Here is a 14,889-nt window from a genome sequence, read left to right as displayed (position 1 = left end):
GATGAGACTTTTGGTCTTAACACACTAAGAAATCCATTCTAACCTCAGACACACTTTGTGTTATCCGGATTATGCCAAGTGGAGGCCTCCCCATTCTCCTAGCTGTGTCAAGTAAGCATACTTTGATTCAAAAGCTAGTGTTTTTAAATATACACAAACTGTTAACTCATTGTTTTTGATGGAAATGCTTTAGAAATACACCTGTAGTATGTTTTCTGTTGGAGGATTTGGGGGGCATTCAACACGCACCCAAGCGACAACGCTGCCCCCAAGAACCCACATGGGGCACCGGCACACACATGGCATTGTCGCTTGGGTTTGTGCCATGCATGGGTTCTTGGAGACAATGCCGTTGCAGCAGAAAGCTGCATGTGGTGGTGGAGAGCAGGGAAGGACCTGCTGTCATTTTTTTAAAAAGATCCTGCTTGCTGCTCCCCTCCCCACAGTGCCAAACCAGTGCACGAACCTCAGTTCATGCACATCCCTACTCTGGACAAAGTTTGGACTGTGTCACCTAATGGGCACTCTCTTAATCCTGCAGACTCTCATTTGGACTGCCATTTTACTATGAAAAGGATCCCCACATAATGTAGCCTTGAAAATGATGCATCTGTGCCAAAAGCTGAAGGGGTGTTCAGCCACCAGCAAAAACCAGTCAAAATATAGTACGCATTGCCTTTTCTGACCAGAGATCAATCTCCATATTTGATCAAACATTTCTTTTTTCATTTTCATATGATGAACACACAAGCCTCTTTGGTATATACTAGCATGTATCATTTCTTTCCATTTGCATTTGATGAACACACAAGACTCTTTGGTATACACTAGCATGCATCCTAGTATGAGACACTGATCACACATGACAGGGTACACAGTTTTTCCAAGAGTGATCGACACCCACATGAGAAAAAGTAACGTGTGAAGCAGCCCATATTCCTTGATAAAGGCTGGGCTTTACTTCGTTCTCCATTAGCAGCCACGTGGGAAGCTAGGATGAGAGAGAGGAAAGAGACAAAACACAAATGCAAAGAGGATTCAGTAGCGGTGAAGCAACATGCAAAAGTGAAGTACAGTTATGCCCTTGAGTCGATTTCAACTCCTGGCAACCACAGAGCCCTGTGGTTTTCTTTGGTAGAATACAGAAGGGGTTTACAATTGCCATATCCCGTGAAGTACGAGATGATGCCTTTCAGCACCTTCCTATATCTTTGCTGCCCAATATAGGTGTTTCCTATGTTTCCTGTCTGGGAAACATACCATGCAAAGTGCCCTTTATTTCAGAATCCACAGGGCCAATCTAGACATTACTCTAGGAGTACATTGGAATCCAACAACAGAGGCTCTCCACATTTTTACATTACAAAAAGCAGTCTTGGGGGTCCTTATCCAGATTGGAAATAAGGTATGGGGAGAAGTGGCTTGATCTTTTTCCCTACTGAAAATTTCACTCCAAAACTGCTATTTGACCTGACTGGCAAAACATATCTGAGTTTTGGAAGTTGTGTATATGAGAAAGAGAGAAGATTCACACAGAACTGGTGTAAACAGCTTTATTTGTGCACATGGGCTCTGCACATTCATATGTTCTCAGGACTTGAGAATGCATCCTCATTTCATACTGACTTCTCACATCCAAGGTCTTCCTAGGAGGACTGATGGAGTCTCACAGGACCCAGACTCTCCAAAAGTGAAAAAGGAGTGAGTTTGTGTCAGTATCCCTTTCCCCCCACAATACACTTTCAACTGAATCATACTGATGCCAACAAAGGAGCAACAAGTAAAATATGTTTCTATGCCAACACAATACAAATTACATATGATTTCTTCTCCAAATTGCTATATACTATATCTGCACTTGAGTTTTTCTCTATTGAACACCTCTTTCTGCTCAGGACAAAAGGCTAATTGTTACCCATGTACTAAATTACTCAAATTGCCTCTTAATTACCTTCTAACAAGTATTTTGCTGGAAAAGAGATGTTACAGGCAACATGATGTCACTGTTAAAATGTTCCAGTATAGAAACAAGATGTAGCACTATTGCCAAATAATTCAACTATTCATAATTCTATATAAAAAGAATATAACCCCATCTCTTTTTTTAGTATCCTTTTTAAAATACAAAAAGAGAGAAAAGCGTTTCATTCTATTCATATATGTATTTGCCCACCATAGCCAGAGAATGGGAGTAGGTTTTAATTAGACTGTATCAGACAATACTAAATTACTCAAATAAGTAAGTCACATATATGAACCGTCTCTTGAGAAAAAGTTTTATTGAGCAGGATAACTCCAGCTTTGAACACCTTGGCTGCAATCCTGTACACAGTTAGACTGCGTGCCATTATTTACTGACACGACAATCGGATTTAAGCTATGGGAGAGGAGAGCTGGTCTTGTGGCAGCAAGCATGACTTGTCCCCATAGCTAAGCAGGGTCTGCCCTGGTTGCATATGAATGGGAGACTTGATGTGTGAGCACTGCAAGATATTCCCCTCAGGGGATGAAGCCGCTCTGGGAAGAGCAGAAGGTTTCAAGTTCCCTCCCTGGCTTCTCCAAGATAGGGCTGAAAGAGATTCCTGCCTGCAACCTTGGAGAAGCCGCTGCCAGTCTGTGAAGACAATACTGAGCTAGATGGACCAATGGTCTGACTCAGTATATGGCAGTTTCCTATGTTCCTAAGGATTGCAGTTCAAATGACTAAAATGCATACCTTTAATGCTATATTTGGCTGTGTGATGCCAAAGAAAGGCTGATGACACCCTGAAGAACATGGACCAGATTCTGACTCTTCATCAATCAGCTACACAACTTCTTGGAACTTCAATTTAGCCAGAATTTTACTCTTTAGGCTTCTGTGTTTAGTTTCACTGTGGGTTCATATTTGAGATTCCTCTTTGTAAAGTGTAGTTTATCTACATCTAATTTAATATAAAAGACATTATTCCTGAAATAAATATATGATTAGAAAAGTCTCATACACTTTTTCTTGCTCCTAGAGAGCTCCATATGGACTGTAAATCTATGTAAAGTGATCGAGATATTGGAAATTCTAACTAGTGACCATTTAAGCTTTTCATTAACAGGTCATTTGAGCATGACACTCTTCTTGCAACCATCTGTCTGATTAATTAACAATTCAGACTGCAATGCTAATGTGATTTGAGACCAGAACGACAGCCGTTCCCCGTCATTTCTGTCATGGGAAGGACAAGTACACTCCCCGTTTGATAGTTTCCATCTGTCCCTCTCATCCATGCAAATATTAAGCAAAGCAAACAGGGTTTAGGTTTTTGATTTTGCTGTGTGTTTGTGTGTGTGGAAGCAGGCATAAAACCTAAATAAAAACCAAAGTTCCTTTAAAAATAGAAACCACCCATGGGAGAACACCAACGTTTCCCCCATTTCCTCAGCAGTGAATCCGATAGTGAATTGTTGCTAAAGAATTTCAGAATTTTCAGAGTCAAACAAAAGAGGGTGTAGCAGCAGCTGCAAAGAGACAGGCGGACTCTTCACGCCAACTGGCCTTATTTAGAAGGCATGAGCGCCCTATTTTAGGAAATGCCACCTTCTTCGTCTTCTCACTCTGTCCCCCACACTCACTTAAACCTTTTTGCAACGACCCCTTTATCTCTTTTCTGAAAAGTGCATGTTGAAAATATCGGAAAGGGGAAGAAGGAGAACAAAGAGTTATTCCTTCCATCCGTTTGGAATCCCAAGATCGCTGCGATTTCTGCTCATCCTTGCGCCTACGAAGAAGACATGATGCATTTCTTTATGGAACAGAAGAACCTAAAGAAATACACCGACAAGGTTTGGGAGTGGGGGGCGGGGAGGCGAGAGATTCTCTTTCCCTTCCCCCGCCGCCATGGTTTACCTGTAGCAAGTGTGAGAGGTGAGGTTTCCGATGGTCCTCCTTCCAGCTGCTTTTGTGTGCTCAGACGGGTCCTCCGCGTCTTGGTCACCTTCGCCGAGGAGGAGGCGGCGGCTCAGGGAGAGCCAGACCAGCAGCGCGTCTCTTCATCTTTCCCCCTCCTCATTCTCAGCGGGGCTCGGGCTGAGAAAGCTACGAAAGGGGCACTTGGCGGAGGCGGAACCAGTGGGCAGGGCAGGGGAAGAGGGCATCTGATGCTGGCTTTCCGCAAAAGTCTTGCTACGCCCAGGCTGCGTGCGCTCAGCCTCTCACCTCCGCATCCAGATGTTGCAGCCCCCAGCGCCTCCGTGGGAAAGGCAGAGGTGCCATTGGTGGGCGTCTCTTCTCAGAGGGGGCGTGGCCAGCGGGCACCTCCTCAGCGGCTGCTGCGATGGGGAGGCGTCTCTCAAAACGGCGGGACTAGGAGAGCAGACGAACCCTAAAAGTTTCCCGCTCTCCCGCACGAATTTAGGAGTTCGCTTGCTCTGAGAATTGCCCCCTGGAAACGCACTCCCCGCCTGGACCCCAGCCAGGTCATAAACCTGTTGGCCATGGACACAACCACTGGCGCCCTGCTTCGAGGTGGTGTAAACGGGTCCCGCTGCTCCTTCCAACTTCTTTCCCAGCTCCTCCCTTTCGACCAACCACGCGTCACCTGGCAGCCAGCCCGACAGCAATATTTGGGACATACAGAAATATGACTCTTCCCGGACAGTAAAAGGATTATACGGTCTGGAGTTTCTGGAATAGACAAAATTGATGTACAGCCCCACCCCGCTAGCAAGGACGCACAAAGTATCCAATCCGGGGCAGGGGGGCGGGCAGCCAGCCAGTATAAAAGTTCCCAACGCCCAGTAAAGAAGAGCCTTTTTTCATTCTCCGTAATAATGAGTTCGGAATAGTTATTGGCCCTTGAGGTCTGTCACACTGCATAGAATTCTCGCTCCGCTTTAAAACACGGGGCGGGGGCGGGGGAGGGGGGGGAATCTACTTTCTAGCAGCACTCTGTTCATTGTCTGGTTGTGAGAATCGCAGGCATACTGACGGGGGAGAAGAAGTGCGTTTGAGTGTGAAATCTTTTGGTCCCCATCCTAAACCAACTGAAGTTCCAGGAAAATCAGTTCCATGTGTTAAGAATTAGAGGAGGGGCAGCAGCGACTGAGATCCGAAGGACTCTGGGTTTTCGGGGAGGGGCAGACAGGCTCCAAGCGCCCAAGGAAGAGCAAAGGCTGGCGGTCAACTTTTTCCCACTGCGAGGAGGAAAAACTAGAAACCGGTTTTATTTTCGGTAGGGAAAATGACCCTCCCGAAAATAAAGTTCAGGATCTCTCCAGAGTTCTAACGGGTTTTTTGCGTTGCTACCTTCAGTGAGACCTCCAAAAAGATCAATGCGCTTCTTCGTACGTCTCCCCGGACCGTGTTTTCGTGTCCTCAGAGCTTTGCGAGATCGGGGGAGACGGGCTGGGTGAAAAGGGAGGAGCTCCAGAAGGAATTAAGAGAGACAACCGGGTATAATCTAAGAAAGGGAAGCCGGAAAGTGGGAGCATGCCTACTGACGCTGTGAACAGCAGTGTGTTCCTCTCTCGTGGATGACGTCGGGAATAACTTCCTCAGCTCACAGGCGGCCGGGGGCGCTTCCCATCCCAGATGTTACTCTGCACGGGGCTTTTGTAGGTGTAGGGTGCTTTCTAGACAAACGCAGCATTTCCAGATTAAGGGGGCCGAGGGAGAGTGTAATTTCAGCCGGGACTCGGCTTTAGAGCTTGATTTCATTGCCAAGAACGAGTAGTAGTAGTAGTAGTTAATAATTAATGAAGAACAATGCCTCAGTCTGAAGATGCTCTGAGAGTGCTGATTCTACGGGGCTTTAGAAAGGCCCTTCGCTCCAGAAGGTACCCAGGCACACTTGACGACCTTCCTCCTCCACCTCTTAATCCGACCAAAATTATTCAGTGAACTTGGAGGGTCATGGGAGTGCTGGATGGATTTCTCAGGTAACATTGCAAGTCTTCAAAATGACTAAGTGTAGTCCTTTTTTAAAACACATGAAAGTTAATAAGAAATACCCAGGAATCCTGGAGGCATGTCTGTTAGCTGTCTCCAAAGAGCAGCTTTATTTATAGGGAATGACGGAGATGATTGAGCACGGCTAGAATTGTCAACTTCCAGAACACCCAGTATCTCTTTCTCACACACACACCAAATTATTAACACTCTCTCATACACACACACACAATATTATTATTGATAAAAGTGAGAGAATGTCAAACTTGTTCTACTAGCCCTCAGGATATACATTTTAAAATACAAGAACTGTAGTTGAAAAAGTATTATTTCAACTGACAAAGTTTCAAACTAACTCCAGTTACTTCATGCTCTTTATTACAATGAAATAACTATTCTTTCAAAAAAACAACACCACCTCTTCATGTGTGCATTGTGTATGTGTTAAGAAGACTGATCTGTTTGTGACAGTAAAAGCCAGAATATAGATCAGGCCAGAACAGGCCGCTTATAAATACAACTGAGGCAAAACCAGTGGGATGTGTTAAAGATGCTTGAGAACAATATTTTAGACATGAGGAAAACTTTCCAATATCATGCTCTTATTAACCCATTCCCAGCCAGGACCCATATGGAAAGAATGGGCTGGAGCAGATATTTTATAAATATTTTTTGTGCAAAAACATTGAATATTTATTTAGAGACCCATGAGAACAATATTTTGGAAATCCATGCATTATTAAAATCGTATTAATCCCTTCCAAGTCAAAACATAATATATTTTTCTCACCCTCTTTAATGTACACCCCTGGTTTTTTGCCTCACTTTTATTTGTAATAAACCCATTCTGGCTTAAAAAGTTAAGAAAGTTCTGTTCTTCTTTTACACTGCCCTGCACTTTTGTGTAGTGGTTGTGTAGCTTGCAAGACACTCAATAAGCACTTAAAATTTGTAGTTTTCATGTTGCTGTCAAACAGCTACTCAGGAACCAGGGTACATAGTCCTCCCCTACAGTGTTCCCTCTAACAGGAATTCCCAGATGTTGTTGACTACAACTCCCATAATCCCCAGCCAAAGGCCATTGCAGCTAGGGGTGCTGGGGAACCAGTGAACAACACCTGGGAATCCCTGTTAGAGAGAACACTGCTCCCCTACTATGTCCATAAGAGCCTTCACTGAGGAAACAAATAACCTTTGACTTGGAAGCAAACAGTCATGGTCAAATCTTCTCACTTGAGTGCAGGCACGGAGCCAGCCAAGCGGCAGCCTGTGTCCAGGCCTGCTCGGCGGCCCCTTCCAATATGCCCGTGCGTGTGACGTCACGCACACGGGGCATTGCTTGGGCTCCATAGGAGCCCAGAGCGAACTCCCCGCTCCCATGCCCGGGCCAACTCTCTGCTAAGGATTTCAGGCAGCTCCGACTGCCTAATAGAACGTTTTTCCCTTCCTCTCCCTCTCTGGAGGGAGAGAGAGGGGAAAACGTCCTATGAGGCAGCCGACCCTGCCTGAAATGACATGCTGAGAGCTCGTTCGGGCTCTCGGCAGCCCAGGCCATGCCCCCTTGTCATGTGACTTTGTCATGAAAATTACACAATTAAAATATTAAGCTAAAATATAAAAACATAGATCTGACTAAAAAGATTTTAAAATACAAGCACAATATAACCATATAAAATACAAAGCAGCAGCAGTAGAGACAATCATAAAAACCTAGGTAAAAAGCCAAGATTTCACATGCTTTCTAAAAACTGATGGAAAAGGAGGAGCAAATAGCCACTGGGAGAGCATTCCAGAGTATGGGGGCAGCAACAGAGAAGGCCCTGTCCTGCGTGCACGACAGCCTAGCCTCCCTTATTGTCAGCACCCAGAGCAGAGCCCCCTCAGATGACCTTGTCAAGCAGGCAGCAACCCTTGGGAGCAGGTGGTCCCTCAGGTATCCAGGGCCCAAACCATTAAGGGCTTTAAAGATCCAAACCAGCACCTTGAATTGGACCTGGAAACAAATTGGCAGCCAATTTGGCAGCCAGTACAGCTCTTTCCAAATGGGTGTGATATGATCCCAGTGGGCAGCTCCAGATAAAATCCTAGCTTTTGCATTTTTTCTAGCTGCAGTTTCCAAATATTTATTTTTATTTATGATATTTATTTATCATATTTTATTATTCAAGGGCAGACCCCTGTAGACTGCATTACAGTAATTCAGCCATGACACGCCTAAGGTGATGGGCACGGGTAACTGTGGCCAGATCTGCCTTCTCAAGAAAGAGATGCAGCTGGCACACTAGCCGGAGTCATGCAAAGGCATTCCTGACCACTGCCTCTACCTGAGCTTCAAAAAGCAGAGCTCGGTCCAGCAATAACCCCAAGGTGCATACTTGCTCCTTCAAGGGGAGTGCAACCCCATCCAGAACTGGTAGAATCTCCTCATCCTGATTGGCTCTCCTATTGACCAATTTCCAACCCATCATGGCCTCCAGCCCCCGATTCAGGACATCCACTGCCTCCCTAGGACCAGGTGACAAGGGGAGATAGAGAGCTGAGTGTCATCTGTATATTGCTGACAACTCAGCCCGGATGACCTCTCCCAGTGGTTTCATGTAGATGTTAAACAGCATGGGGGACAAAACCAAACCCTGAGGGACCCCATAGGCCAATGGACAGGGAGCAGAGCAGTAGTCCCCCAGCACCACCTTCTGGACCCTCCCCCCTAGAAAGGACTGGAGCCACTCCAAAGCAGTACCTCCAATTCCAATACTCAAGAGGCAGTCCAGAAGGATACCATGGTCGATGGTATTGAATGCCACTGAGAGGTCCAGCAGAACCAACAGGTACACACTCCCCCTGTCTGGTTCCCAGTGTAGGTCATCCACTAGAGCGACCAAGGCAGTTTCAGTCCCATATCCAGAGCAGAAGCCAGATTGGGAAGGGTCTGGATAATCCATATCATAATCCGTATCAAGACTCTTTGCAGATGGGGTGCTACCACACACTTTATTGCCTTGACTAAAACAGGAAGGATAGAGACAGGTCAATAGTTGTCCAGGTTGGAGGGATCGAGGGAGGGCCTTGAGGCATGATGGCTTCCTGCCATCCCTGAATGTAGCATAATAATCACCTCCAACCATCTGCCTGTACCCTCCCTGGCAGCTTTGATTAGCCATGAGGGGATCAAGAGTGCACGTTGTCACCCACACACTACCCAGGATCTTGTCCACATCCTCAGGCTTCACCAACTGAAAAGAATCCAACACAACAGGTCCAGATGGTACCTGAGGCATGTCTACTGGAACTGCCAAAACTCTGGAATTGAAATCAGCATGGATGTGAGCAACTTACATAGGAACATAGGAAGCTGCCACATACTGTCATACCATTAATCTATCTAGCTCAGTATTGTCTTCACAGACTGGCAGCGGCTTCTCCAAGGTTGCAGGCAGGAATCTCTCTCAGCTCTATCCTGGGGAAGCCAGGGAGGGAACTTGAAACCTTCCCCTCTTCCCAGGCTCCGTCCCCTGAGGGGAATATCTTACAGTGCTCACACCTCTAGTCTCCCTTTTATATGCAACCCTGGCAGAGCCTGCTTAGCTAAGGGGACAAGTCATGCTTGCTACCACAAGACTAGGTCTCCACTTAATCTGCAAGGTGACATGCAAACTGATCACAACGGGCTGTAGATTATTCCTCCCCCATGACCTGGGGGTGGGGATATGTGGAGCAATGACTTTGCTACATGGAACAGCTCCACTGGTCTGCAGTGAGCAGATGCAATGGAAGCAGAGAAAATCATTTCTTCGCCGCCCCCACCGCCACAGAGTAGTCCCTAAAATGGGCTCTAGCCTGTGTTCGGTCGGATTCGTCATGACTCTTCCTTCAGCGTCATTCCAGCCATCGCCTGAATTGTTTCATCCTAAGATCTGAGGAAAACCAAGGAGCAGAACGAGCTCCACCAAGCTGGAGAGGGTGTTTAGGAGCAGCCGTGTCAACAGCCCAGGCCATTTCTCCATTCCAGAGATTTACCAGGGCCTTGACAGAGTCACCAGCTCTGGACACTGGAAACTCCCCGAGGGCCATCTGGAAACTGAGCGGATCCATAAGCCTCCAGGGGTGGATCATTCTAATAGGTCTACCACCCCTGCAGAGGGCAGATGGAGCAATCAAACTAAACCCCACCAGATGATGATCTGTCCATGTCAAGGGAGTTATCTCAAACTCCCCCACCTCCAGATCATTTATTCCCTGGTCGGCAAAAACTAGATCCAGAGTATGTCCTGCCATTTGAGTAGGACCAGATACCAGCTGAAATAGGCTCATGGTTGCCATGGAGGCCATAAAATCCTGAGCCACTCCTACTAGGGGGGCTCAGCATGGACATTGAAATCCCGCAAGACAATAAGTTTGAGGGAACCCAAAGCCACCTCTGAGACCAGCCCTGCCAGCTCAGGTAGGGAGACTGAAGTGCAGCCGGTTGGTCGGTACACCAGCAGAATCCCCAGCCTATCTCAGAGGCCTACCCTCAAGGACAAACACTCGAAATTCTGAGATTGCCTGGAAAGGGAAAGGTCTCACGATAAATGACCACAGTGCCCTCTCCCCTACTGTCCAGGCGGGGGTGCTGCAGGATCAGGAAACCTGGAGGACAGGGCTGAGAGAGACCAACCTCACCCAGCTAATCCAACCAGGTCTCCATCACACATACCAGGTCACCATGTTCATCCACAATCAAATCATGGATGAGGGATGTTTTAGGTTTTACCAACCTGGCACTCAACAGCAGCATCCTAATCTTTGAGGGAGTGTTCTTAGAGCTCCCTGGGGCCACAGGGTTGGGAGAAGAGCTGGAAAAAGGAACAGGCCTCAATTGCCTGAACCGTTTCCTCCTGTAATGGCCTGCCCAACTCCCATTGCCCACTACCTGTGATATTGCTGCCACCAGAGCAATCCCATTTCCTGCTCTCTCAGATACATCTCCTCAGCCCAACCAACCAAAGCCCCTCTGTTTGATTAAAGCCAGAATTCTTGGGTGGATGCCATCTGGCCCTGGAGATTTGTTAATTTTTAGTTTTCCAAGATGGTTTAGAACATCTTCCCTGGTCACCTCAAATTCGCTCACTTTCTCAGCTGCTAAACCTGAAAAGCTCAATTCTAGAAAGGGTATATGGTCAGTATCTTCTGCCGTGAAGACAGATGCAAAGAATTCATTCAGCTTCTCTGCAATCTCCTTATCCTCCTTAATAATCCCTTTCACATCCTCATCATCTAAGGGTCCAACCGCCTCCCTGGAAGGTTTTCTACTTCTGATATATTTAAAGAAGTTTTTGTTATTCCCCTTGACACTTCTAGCTTTATGCTCCTCAAACTGTCTCTTTGCATCCCTTATTGTGTCCTTGCATTTCTTTTTCAAGAGTTTATGTTCCTTCCTGTTCTCCTCATTTGGTCAAGACTTCCATTTTCTGAAGGAAGTCTTCTTCCCTTTTATAGCTTCCCTGCATCTGTGGGTTAGCCATGCTGACATCCTCCTGAACCCGGTGGGACCTTTCCTCCTTCTTGCTATACATTCCAACTGAGCTTCTAGTACTGTGGTTTTAAATAAGTTCCATGCTTTCTGGAGTGATTTGACCCTCTTGACTTTTACTTTCAGTTTCTTTTTTACAATTCCCCTCATTTTTGAGAAGTTTCCTCTTCTGAAGTCCAACACATCTGTTTTGGACTTCCTTGATAATTCACCACTTGCATATATGCTGAAATGGATCACACTATGGTCACTGCTACCCAATGATTCTGCAACTCTGACATCTCTCACCAGGTCCTGGGCACCACTCAGGATTAAATCCGAAGTCTCCATCCCTCTGGTTGGTTCCATAACTAACTGTTCTAAGGCACAGTCATTTAGCATGTCTAGAAATCTGACCTCTCTGTTATTACCTGAATGTGAATTTACCCAGTCTGTGTGTGGATAGTTGAAGTCACCCATTATTACTTCCCTGTCTCTCTTTGATGCCTCTCTTATCTGTTTCTCCAACTCCAGGTCACCCTCAGCACTTTGATCCAGAGGGCAATAGCACGTCCCTAGTAACACATTTCCTTTCAGTCCTTGTAATGTCACCCATAATGATTTTGTGGAGGACTCCGGTCCACCTAGGTGTTCTAGCTTATTGGAATCTATCCCTTCTTTGACATACCGTACAGTGCCATTCCTCCCCTCCCAGTCCCTTCTATAGAGGTTATATCCAGGAATAATCATGTCCCACTGGTTCTCACCATTCCACCAGGTTTCTGTTACACCCACTATATCTGTGTTTTCATTAGTAACCAAGTACTCCAGCTCACCCATCTTGGCTCAGAGGCTTCTGGCATTGGTATATAGACACCTATATGCCAGGTCCCTCACCTGGTGTTGGTGTGTGCTATCCCCCTTACCATCATTTGACCTATATGGCAAGCTATCCTGTGTTTCCTTCTGCTCAACTCCTTGTTCTACCCTGTCCCGTTCTGGTTTACCCGAAACATGTTCACCCTCACACCTTAGAGGATTTTGCCAGCCAAAGCAGATACCACCCAGTTCCTGCTGGCAATCCCCTGAGCATCATTTTAAAAGCTGCTCTATGACTGTCTTGATTTTAAGCACCAGCAGTCTGGTTCCATCTTGGTTCAAGTGGAGCCCGTCCCTTTTGTACAGGCTTTGCCCCCCCCCCATGTATTTCAGTGCCTAACAAATCTAAACCCCTCCTCCCGGCACCACCTTCTCATCCATGCATTGAGACCCCTCAGATCCACCTGCCTCACTGTCCCTGCACGTGGAATAGGTAGAACTTCAGAGAATGCTACCCTGGGTGTCTTGGACTTCACTATGCTACCTAGCAACCTAAATTTGGCTTCCAGGACCTCCCAACTGCATTTCCCAACCTCTGTGGTGCCAACTTGCACTACAGCAGCTGACTCCTACCCAGCACTGCCTAACAGCCTACCTAGATGCAGTGTGACGTCTGCAACAACTACAAAATGTTGCATTAAACCACCAATCAAATGCGCTGTGTGTCTGTGTGTGAGTGTGTGTGTGAGTGTGTATGAATGAATGAAAAAGAGAGGCTTTAAGAAAAGTTGCTTTATCACTATGGGCCCTCCATACATTTGGAGTACCAAAAAGCTGCTGTAAAAAGTGAAATATTTTAGCATGGGCATAATTCAGGCTAAGCTCCAGTGTGCAGGGAAAAACCAGAATCATGTATCGAGTGCACCTTGATATCCATCAGGGACTTCAAGGTACCCCTCCCATGTGCGAATGCACACCCACCAGTCCTGTGATGAAGCAAAGTAAATTTGCCATCTGGGAATGGCCCTGCCAATATAAATGAAGGTGAAAACAGATAATTGGTAACATTGCAATAGTGTGTTAAAGATAAACCATGTGGCAGCTGTAACTGCATGGAGAAGCGGGTCCCCTTAATTTTAATTTTTTTTAATTCAAGTAAATGTTGAACTATGTGTTGTTTTGAAAACATCCATCCAATATTTCTGGAGTTATTAGTCTCTGAAATCCCCATAGTAACAAGATAAAATCAGCTGTGTAGATCAGCGATTTTGCCAATTGAGGGTTCTGAAACTATAATTGGAAGGAGCAAGTCCTGGCAAGTTTTGGAAAGTGACTAGGGGTGTGCAGAATCGGTTTTGTTCAGACCTGTTTTGAATAGAACCAGACTGGTTCGATTGGTTTGAACTAGAACCAGACCGGACCAAAAAAGCGGGGGGGGGGGGGTGCCCATCTGAGTTTGAAGTGAACTTGCCCTGGTTCTAATGGAACTGGTTTGGAACTGGTTTGGTGATTCAAGGGGCATGCTTTGTAAAGAGCCTCTGGATGGGGCAGTTTATAAATGTAATAAATAAATAAATAAATAAATAAATAAATAAATTCCCCTTTACAAGCAAGGGGGGAAACCCTGCCTGCCTTAAAAAAAACCTCCTAATGGGGAGCGGTGAGAGGGCACCTCATTGTTGGAGGCAACAGTGCGGCTCATCCGAACTCAGGACTAGGTCCAGAGCTCCAGTATGGCCAGAACCAGGCCACGCTGGAGAGTCAGACTTGGACAGGCATTTAAAAGAGCTGCACCACCACCACCGATGAGGTGTCTTCTCGCTGCCCCCATTAGGAGTTTTTAAAAGGCAGGCAGAGCGGGCCGGAACGGTTCCCCCCTTTGCTTGTAAAGGGGAATCCTCACTGGATTCCCCTTTACAAATATGCCCCTTGAGCCGAATTGAACCAACTGGCCCCCAGTTCGGTCTGAGAGTAGAACCGGGGGCCTGTTCGACTTCAACCAGCACTCCAGTTCAAGCCAAATTTGAACTGAACTACCAGAATCGGTTCTGTGCGCACCCCAAGTGACTTGAACTTGACTACCTGATAAAGAGTATGTAAGCACTCTGTCACTTTTATAGTTATATGTTCCCTTCCTTCTCTCCTTCCTTTTGTTGACTGTTTTCTTCCACCATTGAGGCACTGGTGAAGTAGGGGGTGGTCCTTGCAACACCATGTGAGGTGGTGGCAGCACGCATTGTCTAGGTATGTGAGGTGGTGTCAAGGTGCAAATGGTCTTGTGAGGGGACTTGAGGTGGCAGTGAGGTTGTGGGGGTCCTTGTGAGGGAACACAAGGCAGCAGCAGGGTGCAGGGGTATCTGCCAGTGCATAAGAGATGGCAGTGAAATGGCAGGGGCCTGGCAGGGGCACATGAGAAGCAGCGAGGTGGGGCTGCATAGCGAGGGCACACCAGGCAACGGCATGGTGATGAATGGACCTGCAAGGGCACACAAGGTGGTGTTAGGATGACTGGTAGCCTTGTGAGGGCACATAAGTTGGTGGCAAGGTGTGGGGGGCCTTGCAAGGCAGCAATGGGGCATCAGGAACCCCCAGGAAGGTCAAGCTGAGCAGAATCAGAGGGGCAAACCAGCAGGCAGAGGTCAAGAACACACCAGAAGTT

At 46.7% G+C, this 14,889-nt stretch overlaps 1 protein-coding gene across 1 annotated transcript in view; it reads right to left on the bottom strand.

The window, feature by feature from the left end:
• Window positions 1–4,011, bottom strand: part of TMEM200A (transmembrane protein 200A) — an 85,799-nt gene extending 81,788 nt beyond the window's left edge. The window contains exon 1 of the mRNA XM_053286634.1: window positions 3,881–4,011. The gene's annotated coding sequence lies outside the window, so the exon portion shown is untranslated. The remainder of the gene's footprint in view (window positions 1–3,880) is intronic.
• Between the last annotated feature and the right edge of the window lie 10,878 nt (window positions 4,012–14,889).

This window comes from Hemicordylus capensis, chromosome 1, assembly GCF_027244095.1.
Source record: "Hemicordylus capensis ecotype Gifberg chromosome 1, rHemCap1.1.pri, whole genome shotgun sequence".
Taxonomy (NCBI): domain Eukaryota; kingdom Metazoa; phylum Chordata; class Lepidosauria; order Squamata; family Cordylidae; genus Hemicordylus; species Hemicordylus capensis.
This window is presented reverse-complemented; position numbering and strand designations above follow the sequence as displayed.